The sequence below is a fragment of the Orussus abietinus genome, unplaced genomic scaffold, assembly GCF_000612105.2.
Source record: "Orussus abietinus isolate OABI.00-Male unplaced genomic scaffold, Oabi_2.0 scaffold1, whole genome shotgun sequence".
Classification (NCBI taxonomy): Eukaryota; Metazoa; Arthropoda; class Insecta; order Hymenoptera; family Orussidae; genus Orussus; species Orussus abietinus.
Window position 1 is genome coordinate 2,353,871 of NW_019396017.1, and position 20,845 is coordinate 2,374,715.

Here is a 20,845-nt window from a genome sequence, read left to right on the forward strand (position 1 = left end):
TCAGCTCCTTCTGGCAAGTGACATCTTTAGAGGTCCTGTGATGCCTACTCTCCTGCGGTTGACTTCGAATTTTGTTCTCCATTTTGTAAATGCTTGCGGAATGATGATATGTTGAATTTAAAAATAAAGTAGAGAATTTGGGAGGAAGAGGAGACTAAAGATGAGGATTTTTCAGCCTCGACCAAGACACCGGACGCCATTTTTATTTCGGCTCCCGCTCCCTAGTCCCCAGTCGACCTTCGACCTAAACTTCGAGTGGCCCTCGAGAGGTCGAAAAGTTTCAGAGGGAAGCCACTGTCGAGGTCTCGTCAAAGTATTCGAAGGTATCCCAAAGTGGTCCGAAGATCCCCTCGTAACGATCGAGTTTATTCGTTTTTCCTCGCGCACACCCCGTGAATCGCTTCATTTTCAAGTCGAGGATCACGACGGGCTGGCACAATAAAATAAATCACGGCCTCGTAAAGGCATCCGTCATGTTGGTACCGGTGCTGCCGTTGCGGTTGTAATATAGTTTAGTGCTAACGCACGAATGCTTAGGCGCTAGTGGACTAAAGCTGGCTATATTTCTTTATTTAATGCTGGCAGTAACGCCTTGATGGCAATCCGTTTTATTCTCGAGCTGAGTCAGCCTACAAAAGGTATAGGAGCCAGGCGACTATGGCCACTTTCACATTATTCCACACTGCAAAGATTCGCTCGTTACGTCCGCCATCTTGGCGGCCCTTGGACTGGTCGCACCCTTCGCGGCGTACTGGAACCCTCCACAAGGAAAACCTTTCGCTTTTTATCCTTTAACTTGACATCGATTCGAAGAATAACGAGGAAAAAGAGTCCCCGAAAATCGGTACCCATCGACGTCTCGTACACCGAGGACACTTAGGCCTCTGGCTAATAAAATGGCGCGGAAGACGCCGCACCTGCGGCGTCGGCATCGCGATTAATTTTTTTTTTCCGGGCCTTAAAGGGTTTAACGTCGCGGCGGGATTATTAAAGAAGTCCCTCCTAGAGGTGGAATTTAACATCGGAATTATCCTCGGTGCATAAGAGGCCGGTGCAGGATCGCCGATCGCCTCGAGATCGTTCCTGCAAAACCTCGACCGCTCAGAAGTGCATCGGGATCGTTACCCGGGCGAGCACCATGGAGTTAACGATCCGACTGACCCAATTGCAGCCTCTCTTTATGGAAATACAGTCGAGGGTAATTTCTTAGCGAGTCCGTTACCATTTCCCCGCGCCCTCTTCCGTGTTTCCTTTCCTCGGCGCGCGTTTTGTCGCGCTGTCCGTACGAGCTTGCAAATTACGTTTAGGCCCGAGCATAAAGTGCCGCAAGGAAGGAAACTTTATGGGACGTAATGCGCGGCCGCGAGTATACGAAGCAATAAAACGGGAAATAATAACCAAGGGGCACTCCGGGCAGGGAAGCCCCAACCCCCGCGAGCACCAACCCTTAAGCGAGCCTGCTCCGAATTGTTTGCATTTATTCGGCACACTTTACGATATTTATTTCCCCCGACGCTCTGGCACCGTCACTCACAGCTGCGGAGAAGTCCTGCAGAAATGCCGGGATAACCGTAAAGGACGATTTAAGGCGCCCCAAGATGGCGTATAAAGTGCACGTAGGGGTTATCGGCTGGTTTGCGATTTTCCCAATTTTTTCAATGAATTTCCCCCAAGAGTTACGCCCTCGCTGTCGGTGAAGGGACCTCGTAGGACCTTTCAGAATGTCATTTCCATGGGAAATATATTTTTTTTTTCCTTTCCGGGAGTTTAAGGAGGTTTAAGGTTGTCCCGTTTAGCCGGAGCTCAGGCTGGGATTACCTCGCGGGGTCTTCGTGCTTGTAATTGCCGCTTTAAAGCGGCGTTTCCGCGGAAACAATTAATTCCTGCGGAGTCATCCCTAAACCTAGGGTGGCTCCTCCCTGGGGCACTTTCCACGGGGATGCATTATTCCCGGGAAATCTCCGGAAAATCCGGGAAAGTCGCGACAGGGTGGTGTAACGGGTTCATAACTGATAACGCCGTGGAGTGAAATAAACGTTAGTGGCCGGCGAATGTGTCGAAATAAAAGAACTGAGCGAGGGTGAAGATGGCGGCAGGGGACGTAAACCCGGCCGCAATAACTTATTGCGGGAAACGCGGGTGTTAAGGGCCGGCCGTGAAATCGAATGCGAAAAGGAAATTAGCTCCCGAGTTGCCGTACCAAAGGGAGGGACTTTCGGGGGTGGAAAGCCGCGGTATAAAAAGTTCTATATGGCGGACGCTTTTCGGCCGGAGGACGCGCTTAAGGGCCGCCGACGACGCTCCCTTTAACCCCCGCGTTAATTCCCGGAAAATCGTTCCCGAGGTTTATCGCAAAACGCGATACCTGTAGAAACCTCGGCCAGAGTCCTCCTTCCCTGGGGGACTTACTTTTCCCGTGGAACAATTATTTCCTGCAATAAAAAGCAGTTCTTCCATCGGAGAGGGGCCGCCATCTTGTACATCCGACGAGATGTCCTCCCCGAAGAGCGGCGCTAGATAAGGCTCCTAAAACCGCTTCCATTACCACGGTTTTTATTTCTAAAGGTACACTTATCCCAGGAACATCTCAATATCACTCGTGTCCGTGACGAAGAGAGTACTCTTGTCACTGTAGGCATTAACACCCCATCGCGCCGGCATTTTAGATCCTTCGATAGCCGTGCCCGTGGGCCTTATCACCGACCGATCTCTTGGCGACCATCTTTGGGTTATGGTCCACCGTAAATGTAGCAATGTTTATTCATTACATCGCCGGTACACTCACTCAGAAGTTTGTGGCCTGGCTTACGTTAGACTCTGCGCTGGAAACTCCGGTGTGGACGGGCCCTTACTCGGGGTTTATACGGAGCATAAGCTGCGCAAGTATCTTCTCCGCCGCCCCTTGGGGACTCGGCTTTATCCTCTTTATTCTTTATCATCGAAACGCGGAGGAGGCACCGATCGCTTCTCGGTTTACAGCCGCGAATGCAAATGGCGCTCGTATCCGCTCGGGCCGCGACTTCCTGCAGGCCAGGGACAAGACGAGAGAGGATGGCTGGCTTCGAGTTACTTAACTACCCCTGCAGAAATAATAAAATGCAGATCTACCCGGGGTACTTCGGCCAGCTCAAGGAATTTCCGCGCGGCGGTTCCGCCCCCGGAATAATTATTCGATCCCGGGCATCGATTGACCGGATAATCGGAGCTTCCAAGGAAAATTAACTCCAAACTGCTGGGACAATTCCACCGCGAGATTATCGAGGTAGAAATGTATAAACTATGCAAGACTTATCGTCCGCGTGTCTTTTAAATTTCGGTGTTATTTCGTGGAGTGGCTTCTAGGTGTCCTTAGAAATTTTATTTATTTTTATTTCTTTCTTGCTTCCCACCCCCGTTCCGTCGGGGGTTAATATTTCTGCCGTTTCCCGATGCATCCCCGCCTGATCGTTCACTTTTTTTTTTTCTTTTTCCTTTTTCCGCGGACGCATCCTCCTCGCGACGTGGGGCCGAAAGGAAGGGGAGGAGGGAAGAAGAGAGAGAGAAAAACGCGTCGCCGGCCTCCGGGCATTAGCAGTGATATTTTATTCATGAGCCACCTTATACCGTGCCTAACCTAACCGTGCGAGAGAGCGAGCTACTAAATAAAACATCCATACGCGCCTCGCCCATAAATTTGTACACAGCTGATAGATTTACAAGCCTCCCTTACCAAACTGATATTTAAATTAGTCCAACTTCGCCGAGTGCCGACTGCGCCGCGGGTGGTTTCGCGGGGAGAAAAAATATGCTCTTTCGCGAGATCCATCCGCATTTCCGAATTCCGCACCCCCTGGACGGGGAGGCACCCTGTGGAAACGGGCCTTAATCCACCCCCGGTGGGACCGTTTAATCCTTTCTCTGGGGGAAAAAGTATTTAATCCCTTCCCAAACTCCCCAGTCTTGATCGATGCCTCGGGTCCCGACGATCTCCTCTTCCTCTTCCTCTATCAAATGCCTCATTTTTAATCCGGGAAAAAAAAAGTGAATAAAATAGACGATTATTGGTGAGATAGTCATAATTTTAAGAACATAACATTTGAAATATAAAATTTCCGCTCCTTGTTTTAAAGCTCAGCGGCTGGTATAGTTGTCTCGTCGAGGTGTTCCTTACTCCCTTTTCCTCGTTTCCACGTTTTTTGCCGCACCCTGGGTAAGGTCGCCCCCGTTCTTGATTTTATTCCGGAGTGGAGGGAGGACGCGGGTCCTGGAGCACGCGTGTGCGTGCAGCTTCCATAATTCATGGAATCATTAGGATGCCATTGTGTCGCGCGAAGCATAACTATACTTCAGTAGCCCACTGGCCCACTTGCCGCAACGCGGGGTTGGAAAGACAAGAAGAATTAAGTGCGGCGCACCCCTTCTTCTGCAGCACCGCTTCCAAGGGTCGCTGCTTCACATACGAGCGCGGCCCTCCGAGGGTGTAAATAATGAACGAAGGGATGATACGGCGCAACAAGACGCGCGGAGGGTCGTTTCAGTAGGTCAATATCCCTCTCTTTCTGGCTCACGTTCGCGCCCTTCGCGCCCTCTCTCTCCCTCCCTCTCGACGGCCTCCGGCGTTCAACCCTTTGTCGGTGGCCGCGGGATTTAAAGAATTGTTAACGAAGCTCGCGGCGAACCTTGATGCCGGCTTTGCGACGTCGAGGATCCTGAAGAAGGTATTCTTCGCGGCTTCGATTTTAGAAAGATCCCAGCATCCCTCCTCGAGATGATTTCCGGCCTCAGCCGACTTTGTTTATTTTATTCGACATTATTATGGATCTAGTGATTTTGGCGTTATGGCCTTTTGATTCAAAATTCAGTTTAACGAGAAATCATGTCGGATAGAGGCCACGATGGGCTCGTTAGAACGACTTCGACATCCCTCGTTTCTGGCTTCGTCCTCCCCAGGATCCAAGATCTAGAGATCCTTCCTCGAACGACGTCCCGGGATACGATTGACAGCGGGCCACCGTTTTACGACTCTACTTTCGCCATCCCCGAGGAGGACTTTACGCGCGGAATATGCTAAACCGCGTCTGCGGAAACTCCGGCCCCGCTTCCTCCCCATGCAAATCGCAGGAAGGTCTAATGACGATGCCATACCTACCGCGGGCGCAAATCGACGGGACCAATTTCTCCTCTTTTTTTGCCAACCCCAGGACCTCCTTCGTCCACCTCTCGCTTTCACTCGTCCCTTCTCCCTCGGGGGCATTCTTTCGGTAATGGGACGCACCCACCGAGGCGAGGCATTCGAATGCAAAACGGGTCGTATCGTTTTGCGTCGAGTCCTGCGAAAATCCGCGAGGACCTTTGATCCTCCCGACATGTCGCAGGGATGGAGGACCCCGGGTAGAATTAGAGGGTGTGGAGGCAGGGGAAGAGCAAAGGGAACCCTTTATCAATCCCGGAATATGCCTCCACCCTTTCGTCCCGTTGTCCCGAATTTTCGGACTGGACCCTGGGAAGGGTTCAGCGAAAAAGGGGTGGAATCGATCCATGCGTACGTACAGATATTTCTTCTTTGGTCATATTTTTTTAATTAATTTTGGAATATCCACGTGGGAGGTATCGAGGAGGGGGAGGTTTCGAAAAAATCGACCCGGGTCATGATTGTTTGGAAATTCATTCCTTCCTCGATTAGGGACAAATGGTACTTTTTCTGGGGGGTGATCAATCTTTCGGGCTGAGACAATGCGTGCTTATTTGTCTTCGGTAAATCTGTCCTCCCGATGCAAGGACGATGCCTGGAACGCTCCTCCGAAAGAACTGCGACCCCTCGGGAGAGGACTGCGGAGTAATGACGCAGGATTCTTCTCCTCGGGGCCAAATAAATGTCCTGATTCATTTAATGCTCGTCCGCTCATTTATTTAGGCTCAAATTGAGGGGAAATTGGGTCAGGGGGTGGACGGGGCGGCAATCGAAGACACGAACGTGGGACAAATAACCCACAAAGGGTCGCGAGACGATGTCCTGCGACGATAAGCCCGCAATCTTGCACCTAGGGGTCTTTCTCGAGGTCCTTTTACTTTCACCCTGGTCACGCGAGCAATGTTTGCCCCACTTATTAAGGTGGAGCGAGTCACCAAGAGCCTCCACCTTGGATCTTAAAAATTAACCCTTAAAATTAAGAATTCATCAGTGATCCAAGATACGCCAAGTTTCATCCGAGGAATTTCGATTTTCCTTTATCCTGGAACGAGAGGAATTAATTGGCTCCCCCAGGACTAGCCTCTCGCAGGATCGAAACCCTTTCCGCTCTGGAATCTCCGGAACGATATTTATCGCGTAACTGAATACTGTCCGCCGCTTCCCCTTGGCTGGGCCGGGTGCCGACGCGCGGAACCGGCGCGTTTACGTGGTTGGTTAACTCAGGAAGCCCGGAACATAAACTCAAAACTAAATCCAACTAACCGAACTCGACTAGTTATGTTCCATGCTCCGTGATTTCACGGGGGTGGCTCCGCGCTCTCGGTATTATGTTTATGGACGAGCAGAGCCTGCAAGTGTGCGGGTATACCGCGGAGCGGAGGCGCGGAAATCGCAGCGGAGGGACGTCGGGGTGTGTGTGGGTGCCACACGCACGGTGCACGAGGGCTCGATCGTATGCAGGAAGGATATTAGGTGGATTCGCGGGGAATCGCATTGTTCCCGGCTGACTCGTGTACCATGAGCAAGGATTCCACACACACAAACATCTTGGTGTGTCGGGTGTTTCCACGTGTGGGAGTCCCTCAGCGGTGTGGGGCCCACATTGTGTACCTAGGCGCCTCGTCGTTTGTGCATCTATAAGCACGTGTGGGGGTGTTAGTCAATGCGCAATAGGACCTTGCGGTACAATTGTGTGTATTTCTGTGTATACGTGGCTATGTACCGTGTCAGGGCCTAAGTACCGGTGGGTACTGCTAGGTACTGCTGCCCCAGTGTTGGTGATCCCACTCGACGCATGTGGACCTCCAGTTACATGTGTGTGCGGTTATGTGTGTGGCGGTTCTATGGTACCTCCTGCACTTATGTACGTCTATCACTCCTCTGTCCACGGGGATGTGTCACGGAATCGTAAACCGGTAGATATTAAACTTTTACAATCCCAGCCCGCTGGCTGCTCGGACAAGAGGTTATGATGATTAGATGTAACTCGATAATACGCGGGTGGGAGCGGGCCTTCCAGCATGTTGGCAAAACCGACGGTCGTTAAAGGTGCCGTTAAATCGGCGAAAGCCAAAAATCGTAAAACTTTATTCCCCGGAGATACGTCCCGCGATCGCGCGTATGTCGCCGTTCATACGTGACGACTCGGACATCCGTCGCGTCTGGCGTTATTAACGGATCCGTCGGACGCGGGAAATCCTAAGTCGCGGAAAACGCGATCGAACTTGGCGGGATCGATCGGACGTCCCATAGGAAAATGTTTGTGGGCGGTGGAAAAAAAAAAAAGAGTCCCTCCCAAAGGCTGGAACCCACTCGCATTGCGTGTACGCGCTAGCACGAAAGTGGTCGTTAAAAGTCCTCGTCTCGAGTTGCACCATGGGGGATTTTAATTGAGCATTGCACAAGTCGACCGAGCGAAGCTGTCAGACTTTTGCATAAGGACTAATGGAAGCCGCCTCAATTTCTTTGCTCTCTGGTTACTTTTGCGGCGCCCACTTGGGCCGACCGACTCCGCCTGGGGAATTTAATGATCGTTTACGTTCGTACGCGTGACGATATTCTTGTTAGGGCGGTTTAGGGGATCAGCTCGATCCACGAGAGGAAGGGTCCCTGCTCTCGTCGCGAGGTACTCAGCTTCCGGGGGAGAGTCATCAAATGGCGAACCGTGAACGCCTGACACTCCTCCCGCTGTCAGAACACGCCACAATTTCCTAAATTACCGCAGGGATTATGGCGGCTTTTAATGATGCGTAAAAGGCCGAGCTCTTATTCCCCGGCGTTTATTTTCGAGGGATTACTTCTCGCAGGAATATCGCTCTTGCCGATATTCCACCTCCCGTCCATGAAATCGAAGATCTAAAGAGGAATCTAATGAAACATATCCTGATGCCCGCACTCCTATAGGCGCCAGTCCAGGAATCGAGCGCGGCGTTCAAATTCCTGGAAATTTAGATATTCATCGAAGAATCGATTGCGAGCCGGGAAAGCGTTCATATCCGAGGGCGTTGAAGTTCCAGGAGAGTGGAAATCTTGTTGATGACCCAGAACACTGTAAACGGTTCTCTAACCTCGAAATAGCAACTTTCAGGCCGCAATCGAGTCGCGCCTCGAGTACTTGGGGGTGATTACTTTGCGTCGCAACCCCTAATGCAGGCACCCCTTGGTCGGAGGAGCTTTTAGATAAACCGCGGTCCTGATATCGCGAGATAAGTACCATCCAGACCGCACCATCCATCTTCGTGCGATCGGTCTTGCGGATGACCGCAGGGAACTCCAGTCGCGAGTTCCTCGTCTGGTCGGAGGGATGGAGTTTCCGATGGGCCGAGCCATACGTTTACAGTGCGGCGATCCGTAAAGACTTTTACGCACCGGCGTAAACGCGTCGACGTTAACCCGAGTTGGCCGTAGGCAAATGGCAGTACGTTATACGGCGTTGCCGTAATTCCGGGGATTGTCAAAGCCAAACGGCCAGAACGTTGGCCGTTGTTATTAGTATTACTATTATTATTAAGGTTAGAGATACCGTCCATGGAGTCCGGAACGACGGCGGACCCCCCGCAGACCCCGACTCACGCGATTACCGTCTCGCGTTTCGCAACCGTAACGCGGTTACGATTCCGCAACGGTTATTGGACGGTATTTCGTGATTGGCACCGGCCGTTTCTCTCGGCTTAGTGCTAATAAATTCGGCAGGCTCTCTCCCTCCCTGCGGTCGCTCCTATTCGGCTCCCTTCGGAGTGGCACGCCGAAATAAAGCGGTCTTGGTCTAGCGGTTTTATGAATATGCTTTTGGGTCCACCCTCGACGAAGTAGTCATCGCTGCTCGGCCGGGAGAGTCGAGCCGCGTCGTAGGTGATATGGCTCGCCGGTTCGGGTGGGGGGAGTGCCGCGGCGGGCGCCATGTTGCTCCGCGCTCCACCTCGAGATTTCGATCGATCATTTCGGGGACCTGGGGACTCGCAGAGCATTTCCGCGTGCGGCGATCGAAAGTACGCGATGGCACGAGTTCTTCTCACCACTCGTTTCCGCGTTCGAGCCCGAGGTACGATCAGGGGGAGGTCGGAAGGCACCATCCGCGCCGTCCGCGGCGAAATATAGGCGGGAATATTTCCCGGCGAATTCTGCCACCCTCGCCTCGTGATAGCCTGACAAACTCGTGTTTTATCGCATTATTTATTACCGTCGGAGGGGAGCACATAGCCGGGCGAGGTTCGCACGCGCACTTGCACACCACCCCGGCGCCTCCTCGTCCTCGACGTCCTGGTGGTCGTTGCACGGTGCGCGAGCGTTATTGATGGATTCCTCCCTTATGAAATATCTCGGAGTCAGGCTCCAATTTATTGCGCGGCAGTTCGACCTGCTTTATCTGGTATTGTTCATGATAAACCCGCAGTGATATCGAGAAATGCCGGCCCCTAAAAAGCCCAGGATCGGCCGTAAAGCGTCCTCCGCCCACCGAGCCGAGCATTTCCGGACGGGCGTATAGGTTATGGCGGAATTGCGGAAGGGGACCTCGAAGGGCTCCCCGCGTTGCGGTTTACCGTCTCCGGATTCGCTCTTTTCGAACGGAAAGGCGCTCTCTAATTATCCATTCCCCAGGACCTCCTGGAAAGCTCCCGTAATCGGGATCTCTCAGGTTCGCGCTCTCTCGGAGCTTTCGCGTCGTTAAAAGAATTTTCACGCTCTCGTCAGCCGCTTATTCGACCGTGAGTCGGCGAGGAAAACCCGGGGAGTCCTTTTTCCCTCTTTTTCCAGCTTTTTTCCCTCCCCTTTTTGTCCATCCGCCTCTGTTATTTCCCTCTTCCTTCCCCGACGCGCATGTCGAAACGCGCGGTGAAAAAAGTGATTCGGAATGCATTGCGCAAATCCCCCGCGAGTTGGGAGCGTCCTTTTATTTCCTCCCCGGAATAAATGCTTCAATTTGCATAGTAATGCCGGCTGTGTATCGAACGGCAAGTGTTGCGATTTACTTTTATCCGTCTTAATAACGGCAATGATTCACCGCGTAACATCCCGGGAAAATGTTCCCTGTGGCCACCGAGAAGCCATTCGCTGTAAAGGATCCTCCGACATGGAATCCCAATAGGTCCTGGAGGGTCCTGCAAGATGGAGACGTCCTGCGGAGATTCCCTCCGAACCCTGTTAAGTAAAGGGAAAAGAAAATTACGGATTCCGCCGCGGGATTGCTTCCAGGATCCAATAAATCTGTACCTGGGAGTGCTCGGCTCTTTTGCGCCATTCCTCGCGATTGTCGCAATTGTCGGGTTTCTCGCAATTTTTCCCTATTTTCCCTATTTTCAAGGGTGCAAATCGGATCGCCAGCTCGTTCATCGGATGTTCGGACGACGCCTCTTCTTCGTCCTGGTTTCCGGTTCGGCTACGCATCGGGAGAGGGCTTTCCTGTCTCAATTATACAATCGTTAACGGACGATTGTCTCCGCCGACGTAACCTCGTTACATCGGACTCGAATTCCGCAACGACAATATTCCGCGTGCAGATCTCAACAGAGATAGGCTTTTAGCGTATTAGCAGGCACAATGTGACAATGGACGCAGACGCGACGGGAATAGCAATGCCGCCTCTCTATCCGTTTCCCATACAATGGGCCCCGTGGCAAACTGCAAATAGCCAGGCCAAACACGTATTTCATAAACGCCACTGTGGTCTCCTCCTCGTTTGTTCCGTGGGAAAGCACTTGGATGTGTCCTGGATTTTTCGCTACTCACCTGAGTCTAAAAAAACCGAAAATCGCTCCAATTAACGCATCCCGGCACGACCACACCTAAAAAATTCGTTAATAATAAATAATCGATATTTTCAATTATTCTTTATGTCATTCAAATTTTCCTTCAATTAGTTAAGTATGAATGCCACCCTTTGCAAATTCTCAAGGATGGTACAACCCTTAAGGATTTATTTCGATCCTCACCCGAGCCTAAAAAATTAAAAATCGTCCCAATTAACTCATTAGTGTGCGACGATACCAAAATAAATACATTAATATTGGATATCTTGCAGTGAATGTATATACATATATTTTTAATTATTATCTATGCAATTCATTTTTTTTTTTTCAATTTGGGGAGGGAAGCGTATAACCCTTTGCAGGTTATCGAGGGTGGTCCTACCCTTAATGGTTTATTTCGAATGATTTGCGCGGATCCGGTCGAGTTTTGTGGTGCCCTGTCTATGGGGTAAGCCGGATGAAGAATGAACCGATTTTTTGGGGCACTTCACCGAAATTCCGCGGTGAAATATCGAAGTCGATATAATACGTCCCGTTTCGGCGGTCGCGGCGCCGCTCGACCGTTCAATCCTGTTGCGAGCTTTCAAAACTACGTTCCCCGTGCTCTGATCCATGCACCGGTCAAATGTATTTCGAGGCAGATTGCGCCGAATTTCCCGGTATCGGAAATCCATTAGTGCGACCACCGGCAGAGTAGTATAGACTGTTAGCCTTATAGCGGATCAATTTTTTATGCAAAATACGGCGCAGACCGAGCGCCGTTGATCAGTTTACGTGCGGACGCTCCGAACGCGTCGCGAGCACTCGCTCGTTTAATGACCGATGCACCTGGGCTTAAAACTCGCGAAAGCGCCTTTTTTTCCCCTTTTAAAAAACCACGAGACAGTTCTGTATAATTCCAAACTTCGAGCAGAATCGCCTAATCCATAATAATAATTATTTCATAATTAAATTAATCCCTGGGACGGCAGAAATAAATATCAACTACTTATCAGTCCAAGCGAAATGCCGCATCGGATTTAGCCCTTTCTTCATTTTCAATCCGAGTTTAATATTCCAATTAGCCTCCCTTTCGCTTAATCGACCCTGAGAAGAAGTACTGAACCAAAGAAATATTTCTTTGAACGGCATCGGGAAAATCTTTCTCTTCGCTCCAAGAATTTCACGGAAATTGTCGCAATCCCGATGTCGCGTAAATTAATTCCAGTTAAATTTCTCGTTGGAATTGATGAAAATATTTCTCTGGTTCGATGTGTTCTTTTCCTTGGCGTAGACATGCTCGCTTTCACCTGACGATACTCGCGGTAGAATTCCGGAAGCGGATCGGCGCGACGGTGAAAACCGAATCCCACAAACCAGGGACTTATCGGCGGCGTTTCATCCGGGGGCGGGCGATCAGTCAGATTATGCTGAGTCCCGGAACGCACCGCACTCGCTATCTGCGCGATTGTGCATACCGCAGAGCAGATTGGTGCGGAGTTTACACGAAACCGGGCGGTTCGGCCGCACGGATGGACGGCGGACGGCGGTACACGCGTCGTAAAGTGACGATCGGATCAGGAGGCAGGAAATTGGCCGGATTCGCGGGCAATGGGCCATGCTGATACCGGGGTCACCGGCGCCGTAGCCGGTGCCGATACGGAGCTAAAGTGCGGCGTCGATGCAGCCCCGTGTACGTGCGGCATACTGCAAGTGCGCGATGGTGTGCGACCCAGACGGGGAATCACCGTGGAGTCTGCCGGCCGTCTCGACGGCTCCGTTATCGACTCCCAAAGATTGCCCGTTATCCCGGAAGCTGCAATCTCCAGGGCTCTAAAGTAACCCGATTATCGGACACTTTGAAAGGTGCCCGATGACCGGATTCCCGCGCCCAGGAATCGATTCCCCGCGAGACGGTTCGAGGTTCGACACTTTTCGAGAGGAGTGCTCTTGGGGGGTTTTTCGACCCCATGCTCTGGATGCACCGATGCAGCGCCGGGACTGCGCCCTGTGGAGCAATCAATTAAATACGACCAATTTACCCGAAAATCCAGACACACCGTGACCGTTTTTCTCCTTTTTTTTCCCCGCCCGAGAGAGCACCCGGTAAATGTACCGTCGCTGGTCGGCAAATAAAGAATCCACTTGTCGCAATGAGTTATTTGATTACCCTCCAGTCGATGGGGAATCGATTTCAGGTGCCATGTTTTGTTTGAAAAAAAAAAAGAAAATCCACGTGACTTGCATGGAAAGTTTGGGGACTTTTGACGCTACCCCAAGGCATGAGTTGATATGACCGATGTGTCGCTGATTTCAGGGAAGATGCGAATAGGTCGGGCCAATGGTTTCGTGAAAGGGCACGGCGTATATTAATTCGAGTTTACAGGAGTCTAATGATAGCGCCATTGTGGAGGCTCGCGACTGGAAGGCGCCTCCACCTCCGGCGCGAGAAGGGATCTCGGAATCGGGCCGCTAACGAGCCCTTCCGTAACGAACACTCGGCCAATTTCGCATAATTACCCGCCTACCCTGTCGCCGGTGTATCCGGAAATTTCCGCGCGGGCAACATCCGGCGAGACCGCACGGGATCATCCCGCAAAGTTCTTCGACACGGCCGACGTCGAGCGCGGATAAGCCGATGGCTGGAGGTGGACGGTGGTCAGGGCTGGCCGATATTGAATGGTCAGTAGTTTGCCCGGGGGTTGTGCCGCCCGTGGGGTGGTTGTGCATTAGTGGCACCATTGTTCCGGCAACCCCTCAAATCCATATTACTCGTGTAGTAGTCGGTCAGTGTCGGGTGGCGGACGGTCCGATGCTCCGCCGGTCCGAACGTCCGCCGGTCGTTTCGGGGCAGCGTCTGCGATATGCGCGTCTATATGCAAACCGGCGGTGTAATGAGTCCGTCAACCCCGTAACATCGTTTCGCGCTATCCTTGCACTTAGGGCGCGGCTAACGCCTGCCGACGCCGGCCCTGGACCGACATGCAAATTTCGACCGATCGGCCAGATCGGAGGGAAGCCGCTGTCGATGGGACCCCTCGCTCCCCTCTGGGTCCGAGACGCCCAGGAATAGATCCGATCGACCAGGATGGACTTCTTACGGTAATATGAAAGTATGACATATCACCAACCAAAATCCAAATTATTGATCAAACTTTTCTACCAAACCGGGTGCACCAAATTATCCAACACTTTAACACGTGATTATGGAGGCTCTAAGGGAGAACGCGCTGCCCGTGAGATATCATTTTTCTTTAAAAAAAAATATCTTTTCTCGGTTCCCGTCCCAGATGAGTAAAAAATCATTCTTCGAAACAAGAAATTTCATTAGCAAGTCTCAGTCCTGTATATATCACAAGTTTGATATCAAACATTTGCTGAAGGTATGTACATATCGCACTTTCGTATCACCTTAAATGTCGCAAAAATGATGGCAGAAGAAAGAAAACCGCGACCATTCCAAGAGCGACCTTACTCAACGTCGCTTAACTCGATCTTCCGAGTTTCTGCTTTTCGACATCCGATCGCTTATTAACTGCCAATCACCGGCGCGTCGTAAAGATCGCTCTTGGAGGCGGAATTGCCCGTCAGGCTTCGCGGCGATGACACGGCGGAGCGCACGGTTGATAATTACCCCCGGTGCGCTATCAGGGGTCCAGGGCCACATCGGTCGCCGTCGCGAGCATAATGTTTAGCATAGCTCGTCGCAATATGTTACACCGGGGATCCGCGGCGAATCGCGTTACCGGTGCGTCGGGTTTGGGGCGTCCGGATCGCAGGAGCGGGTGGAGCGGCCGGCGCCTGTCAGCGTATGCTAATCACGGTAATAGGGCGTGCATTGTGCACCCGCCTACGCTGACGATATTTCGAGGAACGCCGATGCGACTCGCAAACCTCCGGGCCAAAGGGCGAAGGGCCACCGTCCATTAGACACCGTCGTAATTGCGCGGCCGGCATTTTGCCGGCCTCTGACGGGGACAATGCGGCCGCACCCCCGGAATTCTTCGATTACCCGCGGCCGGAAACCCGCGTAATTCTCTTTTCCCCGTGCGTCCTGATTTTCCCGACCGGATGATCGGGTTATCCCGAGTTCCATTCGATTTTCCCGATTCGAGCCACCCCGGTGCGCAACCCCCATGAGCCATTACCGATGACAATTGAACGTTCTCGGGGGCAGCGCGTGAAGGATACGTGTCACTTTTTAATGTCTAAGCGAATCGCTAAGTACGCGTAATCGCGGAATCGGAACTTCGTGCTCGCGTGCCTCCATTGTCATCCTGTTAAGGATTAGTCGAAATTCGGGGGAGCGCCCGTGTGTGTAACTACGGGCCCCTGGAAGATCATATTTTAGAGGCCCCCTTTCACCGAACTCCCTTTCCTGCCGTTTCACCCCCCCAAAGTAGCAGTAATCTCGTCGAGTGGCAAAGAAAATCATTTAATCCCGACTCGGATCGGGAGAGGGGAAGCCGATTCGAAAAGTTTAAAATCGTCGTCCCCTATTTTTCTGTTTATAGGTTTCTACGGCAGGGTGGAGGGTGTGCATTAACGGGGCTCCTCGTGCAATATGGGTCCCATGGTGCCAGTAGGATCGGGAATCGGGCACGGAGATATTATAAATTCCGCGCCTAATGTAGCGTATTGTAATTTCCTGGCGATATCACTTAATGCAATCTGTACATTTCCTTCTACCTCTAAGGGATTGCCCGAAGCTCTCGCTACTTCGCGTTTTAGGGCGGCCGATGAACCTCCTTGGAAAATCCTGGCCTAGGAATACCGACATTAAGGTGATGCGAAAGTGGCGTCAAAGAGGTCTCATTTATGAAACTTTTCACCGAATTTAGTGTTTCGAATCATTTCGAACTTCACAACATGATTTCAGAGGCTGTAAAGAAGGTGCTGACACCCATGAAATTTCAATTTTAAGAAAATTTGTTCATAGATATTTTCAAAATTTCTTATTAGAAATGAAATTTTATGAGATTCAAGACCTATCTTAGGGTCTCCAAATTCACGTGGTGAAATTTCAAAGAAATAGGTACAGGCAATTAGGAAAAAAGTTTCATGAACGATTGACACCTAAGATGCCACTTTCATGTCCCCTTAAATACTGGTATTAATATAAAATGGAGGATTAATTCTAGATAACGATAAGCAGAAAATATTTTAATCATTTTATTGATAATTTAATTCGCAACTTTTCGTGCCCGGGATCGCGATGGGTAATGGCGTCTCCCAGGGATCTTTTGAAGCGTCGTCCTCAGTTCTTTGGAGCTTCTTTTTTACCGGCCAATGAGAAGAGAGGACCGAAAGTACCGACCCGCGCTTTAAAGCAGGCGAAACTTTAAGGCTCCTCTCCAATTCCGTCGTGAGGACACGGAAAGGATGCGCGGAGTGGAGGCGAAGAGCTCGCGAAATTAAAAATCCTCCGCTCGACAAAGAGATACTTCGGCGCGGGAATACAGGATTACGCTTCCTTCCTCATCTCGGTCGCACAAAAAAAATAAATACCCCGGGGCGCAAGCGGAAAAATAAGCCCTTAAAGAGCCTGATGAATTTTAAATCAGGCTCGCATTGAAATCGGGAAAACGTCTCCATCGCCGAGGTACCTTCGGGCCCCTCCCACGCTCTTTGAGTCCTCTCTTAATAATACACCGGCACTAATACCCTGATCACATATTCTCCGGATGAAAAGTAAATCTTGCGCTCCGGCAGGGTTATAAGGAGCGCATTAATTCCATTAGAAAGGCGTCCACCCTTAAGAGGGTCAGGTCTTAAGACCTCGAGTAAGTCTCCTCTCTTCCTCTTTCTTCCACCCCTGGACAAAGCCTTCCGAAGATCATCGATAAGTCTCCAAGGAATTATCTCCTGGAATTGATAAAAATGTTAAGACACGGCGTCAGGCTCCGATATCGGGATTTTCGAGGGCACCTTCTGACAAGTGTCTGACAAACGGTCCCATCGGCCTCTGTTCGGCTGGAAAGTTTACGACGAAGTGGTCCAGGGTGTTCGGAGGCTGGGAAAGGATCTCGGTTGAGCGGCGACGATCCACCCCGCCCCTGGGAAATCGCTTTAGACCTTTTAAATTCCGGCCTTCCACCCCAGCCGAGCGAATCGCGGAGCGCATAAATACATCGGGAGCGGAAAAGGGAATCTGTTTAAAATATGTTCCCCGGGTCTCGGCATGGTCGTTTGCCACGGGGAATAGCTAAATGCTTTTTGCGGGAGGGCATTTAAATCTTTACCTTTCGGCGGTGACTGCGCTCTGGCTATTTCACCATTTCTCCGTTTCGCCGTCTCTATGGGGGGGATTTTCGGAGGGCCGGGACGCAGAGGGCGGAAAAGTCGATAGACGGATAAATGGAGCCGGAAACCAGCGGAGCGGAAGGAAGAGGGCAGCTCGCTGTGATCTTAGATTTTGTTTGTTATCAATTCTCCTCTCGCGAGGAGAGAGAGAGAGAGAGAGAGCCGCTTCCGAGGAGCCGTCTCGGCACTCCGGAAGAGAATCTTTTGAAGTGTCTGCAAATATCCACGCACGCGAGTTAGGCAAACGCACTTTGAGACCTCGGTGGAGTCTCGGATGGTTCCTTCCCCCTTTCGCCGGTTTTACCGAGATTGGCCGTACGTCCCTGAGGAAATACTCCCGTCGTTAGGTCCGAGACCCGCGAGACGGCGTCGCGACGTCGACGGGTATCGGGGAGACGTCAAAAGGCTCTCGACTGGCGTCCTCGATCCCTACAAAGCGGCTTTTACTCCCGAATTCTCTTCAAACCCGAGGGGTCGAAACCGAATCGAGTCTCGAAACGCGATAGTTCCCTCGCGAGTGGAATTCAAACTCGATGAAATCGCGAGTGGACGCGCGGAATTCGGGATTTCGGGCCGATCGGAATCGCCGCCCCGTAACGATGACCATTGTGAGTAAATCGGTCACTTCTGGGCCCCATAAATGAGGAATGGCGATCGCCATGGGGTTTTCGGCCTCCCCGAAACCGATGTCCGGTCGCCACCCTTGACTCGAGCACTGCCCTCCCCTGTGTACAGGACTTTTATGGCGCATAAATATCGAGAGCTCGCCGCGATATCCCTCCACTGTATTATCGGGAAGATGCTCACCGTGAGATAGGGAAACCGGAGTTATTCCAAGCAATTCTCCGAGTGGCCGGCACCTATCTACCTCCTAGAGGATGCCCAGGCTTTATTTCGTGGACTTAGTTCCTCTACCGAGATAAACCACCCCTCGCCTTATGAACTCCAGATTATTATTTGCAACCCCGGTAATATCCGAACTTGCGATTTCAACCCGCGAACGAATCCTCGATTTTTACGTCGCCACTTATCCGGAACGAGTTCCTCTTTTTCGGAGTTCCGATATCTATACCCGGGATAAGTAATTATTTTACTTATCAGGACGTTCGACAGTCATTGAACCATAATTTCAAAATTAATTCCTTCCGTCCAACTTCCACATCCATTCTTATCCACATGTATCCACGCGTATTCTCCGACTTCCCACCCTGAAAAAAATCGTCGCAATTCCGAAGGGACGTCGCGTCGAATTTATTGAATTTACATTTGAGTCAAATTAATATTCCTAGGGTTCGAAAAATATTTCTCTGGCTCCATGAGTATTTTTTTTTTTTAGTTTCACCGACCCTCCAGAATTTCCAAGCCATTCCGAGAAATAATCCCTGTGGAAAGCTTCTTCGAAGCCATGGAGGGCGACGTTTAATCACCCGGGGGTGAATGCCGAAGAGGAAGCGTATCAATCGAGGGTGGCGTTTCGACGTCACCCCCGCGACGGGTGCGCAAATGAGTGCGGTAATTTCTTTAACCTCTTCATCCCCCCGGATAAGAAATTCACTGAGTCGGGGGAGATCGCATATTGTCGGGCCATCAGCACCCCCTGCTAGGAAAGACTCCCGGTCCCTCTCTCTCGTCCGAGGGCGTATATCGCCTCCCCTATCCGCATCCCCGTGTATGCTTCCAATAAAACGGGAACCACTCACAGCTTTTGTGTCGGATACAGTGGCGGCGTTGGGGCGCTAGTGGTTGTTATCGGCCATCAGGTTTTATATCCGACCTAAGGGCGGCGGGGCCGAGGGTGCCCGCCACTGGATACCGCGTGTTTCACGAAGATTCTATGAAGATTGCCCGGGATTTTATTACGGGAGAAATGTCGGTTAATAAAAATGAATACGGAGGCCCTTCTTGCCCGAGCCCTCTCTCTCTCTTCCACGGTATTTATGGGACCCTCTCGCCTTCTCCGGCGCCCTCAGGGATCGGATCCGGACGAGCCGCGATATCCAGTCACGATCTCGCCCTAAGGGTCCGTTTCCGCGAGTATCGCTCCTGGGGGTGAAAAGGGAACTTGCAGTTTCCAAGTCTGCCCGCCAAAATGGCCCTAGCTGTGGTCTAGGTCCACGTGAACCGGCACAAAGGGCCAGACATAACCCTTACCTCGTGGTACTTGCACCTTCCTTTGGAATTAATTCCACTTTCGTGGTATATCAAATTTCAAGCGCAAATGAATAATATGGAACGAGCCATCAGGGAGTCGTCCAACAGCGGACGGCAAATAATGCCTATCTAATCCTCCTTCTTTTTTTATTTACATTCAACGAGCGACACCAGCTCCGCTCTTGTCGGTTGCTTACTCAGTCCGTATCGGCATTTCTAAGTTGATACCGTAATGACAACTTCGGTGTACCTACAAATGCGATACCGATTATCTGCCTGGTGCTCGACACGTGCGCAGTTCCCGGCACGGTTAAGGCGGATATTTTTGAAAAGTCTATTTTTTTTTTTTATTGAAAATAATTATTCCACGATTTTTAAGGAAGGTCTTTCTTCTTCGGGAAGATTGAAGGGACTTTTCTCGGGATGAGTCCAACTTCCCAGTCGAGGATATATCCGCTATCGGGAGCGCGCTCGAGCGTGAGTAAGCGAATGCATCGCCAACGAAGTTTCGAAGTGCTAATTCATGCGGACTCGCCTCGGCGATATATCGACCGGAGTCAATAAGGGAGCTGTCCGAAAGTCTCGATGCGGAAAACGCGATGAAATGTCTCGGACGTGCCGATGGCGCCTCGTGCTGGCCAGCGAAGCGAGATCCGGAAAACTGCGCCCGATGCAGCCCGACCAAGTCGGCCGTGACTCTAACGCGGCGGATGCGCCCACTGCGCCGGGGCTTTATCCAATTTTTCAACATCCGGTAGTCAGGGTTAATCCCGAGTAATCCCGCTGACACGGCGCGGGTCCCGTTTCCCGAATTCCAGGGGCGATGGCGGAGCCAAAGCATGGCATTTGTCGTTTTCGAGGAACCTCTGCTGGAGGGAAAATCAGGAGATGCAGCATCCGCTGCTCTATTAATCTCTTAACCGTGGATAATTTGTTGGATAATTTTTTAAGGTCGTTTTCGAAATCAGGGAATGCAGCATCCACTGCTCTATTAATCTCTTAACCGTGGATAATTTGTTGGACAATTTTTTAAGGTCATTTTCGAAATCAGAGAATGCAGCATCCGCTGCTCCATTGATCTCTTAACCGTGGATAATTTGTTGGATAATTTTTTAAGGTCATTTTCGAAATCAGAGAATGCAGCATCCGCTGCTCCATTGATCTCTTAACCGTGGATAATTTCTTGGATAATTTTTTAAGGTCGTTTTGGAAATCAGGGAATGCAACATCCGCTGCTCTATTGATCTCTTAACCGTAGATAATTTATTGGATAATTTTTTAAGGTCATTTTCGAAATCAGAGAATGCAGCATCCGCTGCTCCATTGATCTCTTAACCGTGGATAATTTGTTGGATAATTTCTTAAGGTCGTTTCGTTCCTCTTAAGGGGGTTTCTACCGGTGCCTCATCTCAAAGACGCTGCCCAATCTTTTCGGTCCAGCAGTTGAGCGATCAAGCAGGTCAGCAACAATGCCTTGACGCATGGAAGACATAAG